Source organism: Polistes dominula, unplaced genomic scaffold, assembly GCF_049000335.1.
Source record: "Polistes dominula isolate Pdom_NZ unplaced genomic scaffold, Pdom_raw_medaka contig_75, whole genome shotgun sequence".
Lineage (NCBI taxonomy): Eukaryota > Metazoa > Arthropoda > Insecta > Hymenoptera > Vespidae > Polistes > Polistes dominula.
Window position 1 is genome coordinate 825990 of NW_028301003.1, and position 13444 is coordinate 839433.

Here is a 13444-nt window from a genome sequence, read left to right on the forward strand (position 1 = left end):
GATACATTGCACTGACAATGAGTTAAAAAAGTTTAAGTTAACATAAGTCAATAGATTAACCGTTTATGAGATGTCAACATTTTTGTTTGTTATTATCATAATTGTCTTTGACCATTGTATTATTTATTTTGACACAAAATTTTCCACCTGTGTTCACTTTGAATTTTTACACACGTTTGGTCATTTTGTTTTGAACAAAATAAAAATGTTATTATAATATTTAATATAATTGAGAAAAATAAAGGGAAAATATATCGTAAAAGGATCAAAAGTAAATGGTTGAATTATAAAAAGAATTTATGAAGATATGGGCTTGGTTTGTTAGACAAGTGGTAGCCGCCACGAGATGAGCAACTGTTGCATCCCTCGAGTTTGACGATCCCCACCTTTCCACCCTACGAGTTTACATTCTGGGTCTCACTTTCTCATCTACTCTCTCTCTCTCTCTCTCCCTCTTTCTCTACTTCTCTCTCTCTCCTTCATCGTCACACTTGCCAAACTAGAACTATCCCAATCTCAACCCTTGAAACGTGCTCGATTCATTCCAAACCGGTATGAAACGTCAAATGTTAGATAAAAACCATAAATATTCGTTCATTCTCAAGCGAACGAAGTTAATTATCCGAATGGATTTGAAGGTAGGTTAACATACGAAATGAGAATCATTTGTCTTTTTTCTTTTTTTTTTTTTTTTAAATAAATCTCAAATATCTATTTAATAATACGATGTAAAATTGAGTGTATTACTACTAATAGTTTTTTTTAAGGTTGAGCCAGGGATTCGTTTTATCCATTTGCAAGATATTTCACGGATTAATATGATTTGACGATGGGATGGGTTAAGGTTAAAAGAGTGGAATCTTTTCTAATGCATTAAGTGCGGTCAAGAGGTAGAAAAAGATGGAAGAAGAAAAAAATTTGAAAAAGAAAAATCGTAAAAAAGAAAAAAAACGAAATAAAGGGTAGTGAAGTTGAAGAAGATGAAAAAGAAGATGAAGAAGAAATAGAAGAAGATGGAGAAGAATGTGAAGAAGAAATGGAAAAAGATGAAGAAGAAGATGAAACAGAAGATGAAATAGAAGAAGAAGAAATAGAAGAAGATGAAGGAGAAGAAACAAAAGAAGGAACAAAAAAAGAAACAAAAGAAGAAACAAAAGAAGGAACAAAAGAAAAAATAGATGAAGAAAATGAACAAAACAAAAGAAGAAACAAAAGAAGAAATAGAAGAAGATGAAGAAGATAAAGAAGAAGAAGAAACAGAAGAAGAATGAGAGAAAGTATGTTTGCAGGTAAGAAAGAAAGATAGAGAAAGATAAAAGAAGAAGAAGAAGAAGAAGAAGAAGAAGAAGAAGAGGAACGGATGAAGAAGGTAAAGTGGGAGGGACGATGAGGGTAGTAGCCAGAGAGGGAATTTAGATAAAGAGGGGAAAGCTGCGAGGGGGAGGGGGATGGGAAAGAGGTAAGAGAGGGTAGTAGGGACGCCTAGCGTCGTGGCGCGTCACGCTGAGTGCAACAGAGAGAGAGAGTGAGAGAGTGAGTGAGGGTGGGAGGAAGAGGTAAAGGGTGAGGAAGAGAGAGGGTGAGAGGAGGGTGGGTGGTGGTGGTGGTGGAAAGAGTGAGCCGCGCCGTGGCTCAGCTTTCGAGTCAGTCTGCGTCCGCCAGTCGTCGCGACGTCCTCGCGAAATTGTCGAATTGTCCAACTTTTGCAGAGAAACTAAACCTGCCGACTGACCTTTCCTTATTACCTTAGTACCTTTTGACCCTTATTTATCGTCCCTTTTTTCTTGTCATCTTTATATCGTATATATATAGATATATACGTTTTTTTGTCCTTCATCCCATTTTTTTCCTACGGCGGTATTTATAAAAATTCGAATTTATATTACACTCGGTATATTTTTGGTTGTTCACTTTGATCAAAACGGAATATTGTTTTTTTTTTGTTTTTTTGGTTGAAAAACTTAAGAAAATTTTTTTGAGAATTGTTTAAAAGTTAATAAGGAAAAGGGGGTTAAAAAAAAAGATTTGGAAGAAGTTGTTTTATATTTTAATTAAAAAAAAAAAAAAAAAAAAAAAAAAAACGAAACGTTTGAAAATTGAATATAAAATAATAAAGGATAATATATAGTTTGAAGTGGTATTATTCAAAGTAATATATATATATATATATGTATTCTTGAATTGTTTGTTTTTGTCAAGAAAGTGGTTTTATGATAAACAATATAATATGTTTTATTGTAATAAACATATTTGATTATTATTGAACGACGTATATAATTACAGTGATAAATATACATCATATATATATTTATATATTCGTGATAAAAACGAAGAAAGTGGAGATTATTGAAAATAATATATGTAGAATAAGACTTTTGATCTACGGGATAAAAAATAACAAAAATAAAAAATAAAAACAATTGTTTTAAATAAATAATTCTGATTGGTATATAAATAAATTGTTAAATTGATTTCTGTACGAATGAATTTTACATCGTGACGAGAAACGGTATCAAAATTTCTCGTAACTTTTATTATTCCCACGTTATCTGTCATACGTAAAATAAATTAATTAATTAAAAAAAAAAAAAAATAATAATAATAATAAAATAAAAAACCTGTGAAGAAATATCGTCGAAGAAATTTGGATAATATTGAATAAAAAAAGGGGGAATATAAACGTGGTGAAATAAAAATCTCTTTTCTTGAGAATATATTTACTCGTGCCATTCAAGAGAAAAAGAGAGAAAGAGAGAAAGAGAGAAAGAGAGAGAGAGAGAGAGACAGTTCGATCGTTGTACATCGTTCGAAGACAACGAAGATAAAAAACTACGGATGGGTACCCCCTTTTGAACTTTCATCGAACAAGAAGAACAAGAAGAAGAAGAAGAAGAAGAAGAAGTAGAAGAAGTAGAAGAAGATTTTTAACTACTTTTCTTTCTACTTTCTAAGTAAGTAAATCAATTTCATAACACGTAATACAAACTCATTCTTCTTTCGTTAGTTTATTTTGATTTTCTTTTTTTCTTTTGTATTTTTTCATGTCATTATAATTTATTAAAAGAACGTTGATTATTGGAGGGAAAAAAAAAATAATTTAATAAATATAGGAAACAAAGAACAAAAAAATATATATATATAAAAATACGATTATAGTATTAAATTAACGAATTGTTAATAGGTATTATAATATATTTTTGAAATTATTTTTAATCATTATAAAAATAACAAATATTTGGGCTTACACGTATGTATCTACACACGTACGATTTTATTATTATTTTTTTTTATTTATATAAAACTATTTTCTATGTTTTGTTTTTCTTTCTTTCTAATTTTTTTTTTATTTTATTTTATTTTTTTTTTTTTTTTGCAAATAAATAACGTTCGACGGATCGTACGAATCCGCGTGCTAATACCTTTAATCGAGGAGATTAATTCGCACGGAATTTCGCAGCTGCCGAATCGAGTAGATTTATTATAGATTCTGCGATTTAACTCGAACGATCTCACTCTCTCGTTATTAATTCGAGAATATAATACATATATATATATATATATATATATATATATATATATATATATATATATATGTATACAAATGTAAGGATCATTAAACATATTCATAATTAATCCTAGAAATTGTGTAAGCAAAGAAAAAAAGAATGAAATTCTCTTAGATCATTATCGATAAATAATCAACGTTAATAAGTATCATTCATTACGTGTTTTAACCGATTGACCCTTCAACGATGCTCGACTGTAATAAATGAAAAATCTTAATTAAATTCTTTCATCTAAGTTAATGACACTTTACAAATATTCGTCAGTCTAAAAATCGAACAATTAGATTTTAATTTAAACAACATTCGATTTATTTATTAAAACTAATGTCGCACGTCAGATAAAAATCATGCGTCTTATGCACGTTCGTTCAAAAGTATCATCTAAGTGTGTATTATCACGCACCTTTAGAAACTAATATTATTAACCCTTCATTCCACGTGACTTACAATCGATAAGGGTTGCAATACAATTAATAATTTATCATATATTTCTAATACTACTTCAAAACAAATACATACAATTTCTAATAAATAATAAATTAATTATTCTTATAATACTAAGAACAATTATGTTGCATAGTTACCCTCAAAAAAAAAAAAAATCACTTACAACCTATTATTAATTAGCATCATCAATATAAAAATTTAAAGGACCGATAAGGGTTAATATTATTTGTTCCTTTTCTCTTTTCTTTCTTTTACCATCCACGATTCTACGAGTTATTCCGTTTTCTAATGCAACGATGATAAAAAGCAAGCAAAAAAAACAACAGAGAGTATGGGTGGGGGTAGGAAAGGGGGGCGGGTGGGTGGATGAGATAGAGGGGGATGGTGAGGGTGTAAAAAAAATACACGTTAGTTCGATGATCGATCGATTAAAATGATAGTTGTGTGAGCAGCCGGCTTTTGTGTGAAGGTAAAGGATAAGGGGTAAAGGGGTGTGTGGGAAAGGGTTAGTGTTGAACGTAAATGCGGCATTAATGTTTCGCGGGGATGGATGTTAATGCGCTACCCCACGCATTATTATTTATTCAACGAGCGTGCATTAACGAACGAACCACCTACACGCCCGTAAATTACCTGGCCGTGCCGCCGTGCTGCGATGTGCGACTGACTTATCTGCATCGATGACAACTCGACCGCACCACCGCGAACCCATACGTGGGTTTACGTTGCAGCAACACCTCCCCAGGTTGACTATAGTGGTAGTAGTAGTAGTAGTAATACGACTAACGCACCAACATCATCGTCCCATCACCGATATCAAATAGGTCTGCTAGTCGTGTCGTGAAATGCATGCTAGTAGGCATTAATAAAACATCGCGAATAGTGGGAAAATTGAAAATCGTCACGTGAAAAATTGCGGATTGACGGCCGATTTGCGTTTTACCTTTAACCACACCCCCTTCCTCAATTCTAACCCCCCATCCGTAGATGAAAAAAATACTAATACGAAAAATGAATAGAATAGTATGTGAAACGAAACTAAACTCAACTCCTTGTTTCAACAAGAGAGAGAGAGAAATAGAAATAGGCGATAATAAATAAATGTATGATAATTTTTATGATAGTTTCAAATAATTATTTATCAAGTTTTTAAAACGTATGATATTTTTTTGGAAACAATTTTCAACATGAAGGAATGCTTTTCTGTTGCAATTTTGAGTGGTTTATTCGTTGTCACTTTTCACGTGACGTGCGACTGCAACGACAAAGTACCGTTGTCACGTGAGAGAGAGGTGACTTATAACTGTTACAGGGTTAAATATTCATCAATGATCAAATGCAACATCTACATCGATATTCGGTGGTGGTGATTGGTGGTATAAATGTAAAATGTTCTGCTACTTTTACGGTTGGTCTTTGTCTTCTCTTATTTCGTCTAATTTTCGTTGGATAGGTGTAAGTAAATCTGTGAAGTACTATTACTGGATATAGAGACCAGACTCAAGTAGGAGTAGAAGGATTAATTCGGCGATTATATTCACTGTAAATCAACTGAGGCGGTACCAGCCTAGGCAAAATTTCACAATTTAATCTTCGGCGACACTCTTGCGATACGTCGTCGTCGTCGTCGTCGTTTCTCGTCGCAGTCCCCGACACAGTAGACTCTACCAACGACAACGAAGACAACGATGCTGAACGTTAAGTCTCTTTAAGCACGCACGTAACATTTTCTCACGAAATCTGCTACGGCCAGGCCAAAAGTTAACGTTAAACTCGGGAATGCACGGTTATATATCCTAGTTTTCGAGTAAATTAGCAAGAGTGTACGACAGAGACACAAAAAGTCTGAGTGTGTGTGCATGTGGGTATGTGTGTTGAGAGAGAAAGTAAAAAGAGAAAGGTAGGAAGAGAGATATAAACCCGACAAAGACAGTTCTTAGTTTGTACAGACCATCGTGTGAACTATATATACGCTTTTCAAAGTTTCAAGATTTATATTCGAGCCACCACCATGGTAGTAACCGCACCTATGGAGTTTCAAGAGTACTCTGACAATGTTGATTGAAAAAAATGGCCTAACATACTACACACTTTCTTTCTTTCTTTCTCGTTTCATACTATTCACGATTTTATCAACTAATTTCAAGCTAAACATTTCTAATTTTTAATACCTTAGAGTGCTATGAACGAATATATGTAATCTGTATGGATTTAGAGCGCATATATGCGCTTATTATTTGTTCTCGATTTTCTTTGGTTTTTAAGATTCTCTTCTTTTTTATTTTGTTTTTATTTGATCCAAATAGCTTGCATTTTGGCAGAAGTATAATTAAGTAGATTCCTTATTTTTAACATTTTTAGTACTGCGGACGCATATATGCGTTTATCAATTGTTTTGTCGACATTTTTTGATTTTAAAGATTATTATCTTTTCTATTTTACTTTTATTTCATCAAAATAGTTTGCATTAGCAAAAAAATCATTACGTTTCTCAACGATTGCATTCAAAAAGTTGAAAGATTACTTGCATCGAACTAGTTTCTACGATGAGGAAAGAAGAAATATTTCGTTTTAACCAAAATTGAGGATCTTTTTCGTAAGAACGAGTGAAAGGAACAAGAAGAAGAAGAAGAAGAAGGAAAAGAAATAAAAAAAATAAAATGAAACAAGATTTCAGTGACTTTTTTTTTATGATCGTACGAAACGGAGAGAGACAGAGAGAAAGAGAGAGAGAGAGAAAGGTAAAGGAAGAAGAAGAAAAAAAAGAAGAAGATGAAATCTTTTCTCGTCGTAGCATTCGAGATACGATTCTTCCTTCCCGCGAGGGGGTTGGGGGATGAAAAGTGAGGGGTGATGATAGGGGGTTGAGGATGGGGTGTCGGGGATGGGGGAAATACGGCTCGCTTTACTTCTGACGAGCGTATATATTTTCCAATATCTTCTGAATGGAACATCCAATCGAAGTGCACCTTTTAACTGCATGAAACATTGGAGGCAACTCCTTCCGTATTCGCCTTTTAGCATGGTTGAAAGAGCTACGGAGACTTTTGTACGTTACCTGTGTTTCCGCGTTTCTTCAAAAAAGAAACAAAAAATAGAAAGAACCAAAAAATAAAAAAAATGCACGTTTATTTCTATCGTAACGCGTATTGGGGTTGGTAGTGTAACGTGTAGTCCCGGAGAAGCGGTTAGAGGAGTGGAAGGGGGTTGTATAAATAGATTCGATGCATTACTTCGATATCGAACGGATCATACACCAGAACCCAACACGTTCATTTTTACGCTTTTACTTTCGAAAACGTCGAATTGAAATTTTATGTAAACACATCCACCCACATACACACAGACACACATATACACATAAGTACACGTACGTACACGTAGAAAGGAAGTACGCAAAATCGCATTTACGTAAGGGATAAAGAATTTTCGGGTAGACTTTAAAATAGTTCAAGTTAATATCATCTTCAGATAGGAAAGTGTGTTTAGTTTTGTGATATTCTTTTCATTTTTATTTTTGTTATTTTTTAAAAGTCTACGATATTATACACGCCAGGTACCATTTCGCCAGGTCTCTTTTGTGAGCTAGGACCCCGAGATGATAATGAAACAAAAACATTGATAACCATACGCGTATATATTACCCACAGTGAATATTATTCCGAATTTACGTCGTTCGCACAGGCGGAAAGCATTGTATTAGATTAATCGCTTATTAAATCACGATAAATATTTCACGAATATCCTGTTGTTGAAGAGAGCCCGCGCGCTTCGGCCACATTTGCAAGCTGCATTCTTGGTTAATGGCCATTGTGAAGGTGCATTGCTGCTGTTGCTACTGCTGCTGCTGCTGCTGCTGCTGGTTCATGCACACCATCCACTCGCGTCAACGTAAATATTTTCGTTACGATTTTCTTTCTCTCTTTATCTATCTTTTTCTCTTTTCATCTCTTTTATTTTTGTCTTTTGAAACGAGATTTTTTTTTCTATTTTTAAAATTACGAAAATATGCGAATTTTCAAATATTTCATTTTAATCATTATTCTATTTATTTAAACCTTATCTATCGCTAGCTTTTCATAGGTTATAGTTAGTTTCGGTAAATATGTTTTTTTCAATTCACTCATTGTCACCTCCCACGTTACATGCGATCGCAGCGACAATGTAATGTTGTCACGTGATGTGCGATCACAGCGACAAAGTAATGTTGTCACGTGACAAATTACTTACGATCATTAAAAAGGGTTAATAGATTTTACAAAATGTAAAATTAATTTTATTTATGTTGTCTACAATATTTTAGTTAATTAATTTACGAAAACACGTTGATCGTAGTTCAACAATACGTTCATAAACATAACCTAATTATGCGTTTGATTTTAAATTTTACGCGGGAAAGAATGAATCGTTCAAATGGTGATGGTGGGGATTTAAAACAAAAGAACGACAAACAAGCGAACTCGGATAAAGTAACTTCAACGTGGGGATAGATATCAGGTAGGTAACAGAGATGCTAAATGATGTTCTCTGTTCTGTCACTCGGCGAGACTGCAAAAAGCGATACGTTTGAATCGAAATGATCCATTGTACCAGTTCTATACGAGAGTGTTACCACCTAGAACACGCGTGGTTTTGATGTAAATGCCTTTGGTGGTCGACTTGCTGCTACGTAATTTCACTATACCGAATACCACCAATACCAAACCGATACTACGAAATTTTTCAAACCCCTCTCCCTTTTTTTAAACCCCTTATACTATGTTCTATCACTTTCCTATCGCAAAGAGTTATAAGGTAATCCCATGACGGTTTTATTACTTCATTTTAAAATTGCGTTTAAGTTTTGCAAATATTCTTTTTGTCCGGTTATATTGGCTATCTAAAAAAAAAGGAAATAAAAAAAGAGATAAAAATTATCAAAACTTTATTTCTGGACTAAATTCGTATCATCGATAGTAGACTATACAACAACACTTATCGGATACCTTGTAAGAAGAAAAGATATCAAAATTTGTCATCAAACGTGATTATAAATTTGTCGATACGTGAGCCGTATATAACCGGCATCTATCTAACAATCTAAAAGTATAATTTAATCCTTTTTTTTTTTTAATGTGAACCCACAATATAAATGACATTTATCTAATAACGTATATCCGGTAGTATTCATTGGATAATGTGTATGTACGGATGCCGGATATATCCGACATCTATCCAATTGCTTGTATACACGAACACCGGATATTGTCTAACTTGTTTTTTTTTTTTTTTTTTGAAATTAGTATTGATCACGTGATGTGTGTATGTAAAATGATTACATTTTTTCGAGAAATATAATATTCACGATCTTTTGATTATATTTCAACAATTATTCCATCTGAAAAGATTTTGTTGAGAATTTTCTTTCATTTGTTTGCTTAATTATTATTGTTTAACAGTTACAAGAGAATTGTACTGTCGTACAATTAAAATAAACCGTATATTTGATTTCAGTATTATTACAATATCATTTTATCACATTGTTCAACATTTATAGCATTGTACGTTAGTTCGGTTAAAGTAAAACGTATGTTTTATTATAAACGTTATTACATTTCTTTTTTTCTCTCTCTCTCTCGTTTTTTTTGTCCTTGATAAATCATAAGTAAAAAATACCGTCAGTTTATTCTCCACCCTTTTTCTCGTTTCTTCTCGTATTCCAAGGAAATATAATGCGTCGGTGGATACGTAAATCGTAGCCAACACGCGGTATATATTTACAGGAAAACGTATACGAAAAAGTCGCAGAACGCATGCGACTCGTGGGACGAAAGAAAGCATTAAAGGGTGAGAGGAGAAGGGGAAGGGAGGAAGGGAGGGAGGGAGGGACTTGTTACCCTCTACAACCACCAGTACTACTACCACTACCACTACAACCCCTTCTTCTTTCTCACACTCTTTTTATTACGGTTTCTGAAAAAAGGAAGAAGAAGAAAAAATAGAAACAAAGAGAATAGAACAAAAAAGAAAATAAAAGCAGCAACAACAAGAAAAACAGAAGACAAAGGGATGATGGGTGACGAGTACAAAAAAAAAAGAGTTGATAAAGAGTTGAGTGGGGGGTGGGGGTTGGGAATGGGGGATCACCGTTCGGGGTTGACAGTTTACTACCATTGGTCGGAGACTCGCCGAATTTTACGGTAGCAATTTAACACATTATACACACATTATCGGGTCCCAAATCCAACGGGTTGCGGAAAGTTGCGATAAACATATGTGGAAATTCACGTGAGGTTCATGCCTGCGGATGTTCAACTGAGAGAGAAAAGCAGCAGCAAGTGTGTACACGTACGTACGTGTGAGTATCAGAGAAAGGAGGGTTGAGTTTAGGGGTTGGAGGTTGGGGAGGGACCGGGGGAGAGACAGAATACCTCTACCATAGGTTCATCGTTATACATGAACGGGAGAGAGCGTCGAAAACCCAGAGGAGTTTCAACCTACGGGAAAAATAGGACTCCAGAGTCCTCTTAGCATGTCCAACTTACGAGCCCTGTTACCGATACATTTCGCATAACGATGTAACCACCCTGGAAAATCTTTCGATCCTGTTTCCCACCCCCCATCCCATCCCATTCCCCCTTTTTCTTCCACCTACCCTATCTTTTCACATGATCTTATTCCAACCTTTATTTCTGACGTTTAATCATTTATTATCGATACTTTGGATGTATTTATTTTATATATAGTGTTTAATATATTTTTTAAATCCATTATTTTTTACAAATATAATACTACATATATATAGATAATACACTTGTGTGAAATTATGTTTTAATGGTTTATGTAAAAATGTTATGGTGTAATGTAACGTAAAAGTATCGTGCACCGAAATAATCTGACATTTTTATTAATTTTTTTTTTATTTACAAGAAACAACAGAGTCCAATTGATGGGATACTATTTGTTGTTGTTGTTGTTGTAAATTTTACACGATTATTTGTTTGGAATTATGATCACATATTGTGCAAATGGTAAGATTCAATATTAAATCGTTTAAAAGTGAACGTAAAGGGGAAAAAGTTTCACCTGCATTCCTGTATATAATAGTTCGGTTTTTGTTTTTGTTTTTTTGTTTTTTGTTAGATGAAAAGTTTGAAATCAAATACAAGGAGGGTTGAAAAGTTTTGAGCCAAATAAAGGAAAAAAAAGAATTGGGGGGGGCGGGGGCGGGGGAGGAGGCACAAAAGTTGTTGATTGAAAAGTGTTGAGCTTTAAGATTTTCCACATCGTGTTTAACCTCAAAATTTTGCACGTTGAGTTATCAGACTCAAGGCTTTTCAAACTTTACATTTATTTTTCTATTTGAAATAAATTGTGGTATATAAAAAATATATTAAAATGATTATAAGGATTGGGTCTTACAATTTGTAATGGTGTATAATGATTGATACTGTATTTTTTTAGAATCAACAGAAAAATTGGTTTCTCGTTAAACTAGGCCTTTCCTTCCGTTAACCAATTGCAGTGAAAAAAACGTTCCACGCACGTCGAGATGCTTTTGTTACTGGAACACCACACACGTGTTACACACGTCGTCAGACAATTGTTTCAAAAGAGAAATGACGTGCGTTTTACGTCGTCAATTGTTAAATTACATTGCTCCGTGAGTGGTTAAGTTGATTAAGTTAATGAATTAGAATTTATTTTTTTTTTACGATTTAAACAAAATTTCATATTGTTGATCATTCAATTTATCTTCTTATTTTATGATCATTCATCATCATCATCATCATTATCATCATCACCATCACGATCATCCAATTAATTTTCTTGAATCGTTTCAAAAAAAAAAACAAAAAAAGAAACAAATTGCAAATAAGATAAGAAAAGGATCTCGTGTTTAAACCATTAACTAAAATTTTACATACAACATCGACGAAATATTCTTACAAAAAATCGTAGTGTTAGATTCTCTTGGTACCATCACGTTAATTAAAATAGTACCAGGGTTGAGTTTAATTGGAGGTCGAAGGAATATTGATTCCAAATAATAAATTTTGCCGTTGGAATGAAGCGAAAACGCTCCTCGACTAACTTGTTATACGAAAAACTACGGAATGAGAGAGAAAAAGCTTCGATTTTATCCGTGTAACGAACTATTGGGAATTATTAGCGTGATTTAATAATGGATCCGTCGAAATTGTACCGTTCGTGAAAATCACTGAATTATAAAATTATCGACTGGCACGTATATATAGGGGGGTTGGGAAGTGGGGGGTAGTATACTACTCTCCCTTAGTACGATGAAACGATGTGCGTGCGTCACCCCCTCCCCCCCTACCCATCCCCTATGAAAGAGAAATTATTGCCAAACAAATTGAGGGAGAGAGAGAGAGAGAGAGATGAGAATGATGTATTCCTGTAAACTACATTTTAATCGACGTGTATATATATATATACTCACAAACTCACACAAAAAATGGCTAAATAACAACTGCAAAATACGGTTTTACTGTTAATCGAACTAGAATTTTACTTTCGTGTATATATATATATATGTTGTAAAAGCAACTCAATTTTGTAAATCCAATTATTATAACCCAGATTACGTAATAACAGAATCGAGATTTATCTCAGGTAATTTTTATTTCTTTCACTCTTCATTGAGAATATTCTTTTTAATATCAACGAATTAAGTAAATCATTTATTTCTATATCCTTCTTCTTCTTAATATATATAAATTACGTGTCACGTTGTTTGCTCGCAATGGACTCCTAAATTACTGAACCGATTTTAATCAAATTTTGCCCACTGTGTGCAGTTTCATCCAACTTGAAAGATAGGATAGTTTATATCATTCTAACAGATGGCGGTATAAGGTAATTCGTAGACTTAAAGATGTATCGGACTGATTGTCAGCCACAGCAACACGTGGCGGGGCATCCCTAGTATATATATATGTATGTAGATGTATATTTTGTTTGTTTGTTAATGCATGAACAAAATCGTTGAAAAAATATGTCGAGGTGGAAACGTTTGGTAGGATATTTCGTTGGAATGATTTGCGAAGTGATATAAATATGAATAATATAAACGATATGTTTTTTCGGTATTATTGTTTGATATCATTACAAGGAGGAGAGGGGAGAGGAAAGGGGGAGGAAAGGGGGGAGGAGGGGGAAGGATATACGATTGTATCAAAAAGAACGACGACGACACACGCTATATTTTTATTATTATATTCGATACGAGTAATTCATGAAACGAGAATAATACAAAACCGTAGGAGAAACCGGCATGACTATAAATTCTTCTTCCTACGCTTTACAACGTTACTAAAACATTCGACGTTATTTCGAATCGCAGTAGGGTAACGCGTTGGTTATTTTTTGTTTTGTAATTTTTTTGTAATTTTTTATTTCTTTTTATTTTTCCTTCGAGAATAGAATCA

The 13444-nt window shown here is 33.6% G+C and overlaps 1 protein-coding gene across 2 annotated transcripts in view; it reads left to right on the forward strand.

Moving 5' to 3' along the window:
- Window positions 1-2088: 2088 nt before the first annotated feature.
- Window positions 2089-13444, forward strand: part of LOC107067324 (uncharacterized) — a 321890-nt gene continuing 310534 nt past the window's right edge. For both annotated transcript variants that reach the window (XM_089174040.1, XM_089174041.1), the window contains exon 1: window positions 2089-2951. The gene's annotated coding sequence lies outside the window, so the exon portion shown is untranslated. The remainder of the gene's footprint in view (window positions 2952-13444) is intronic.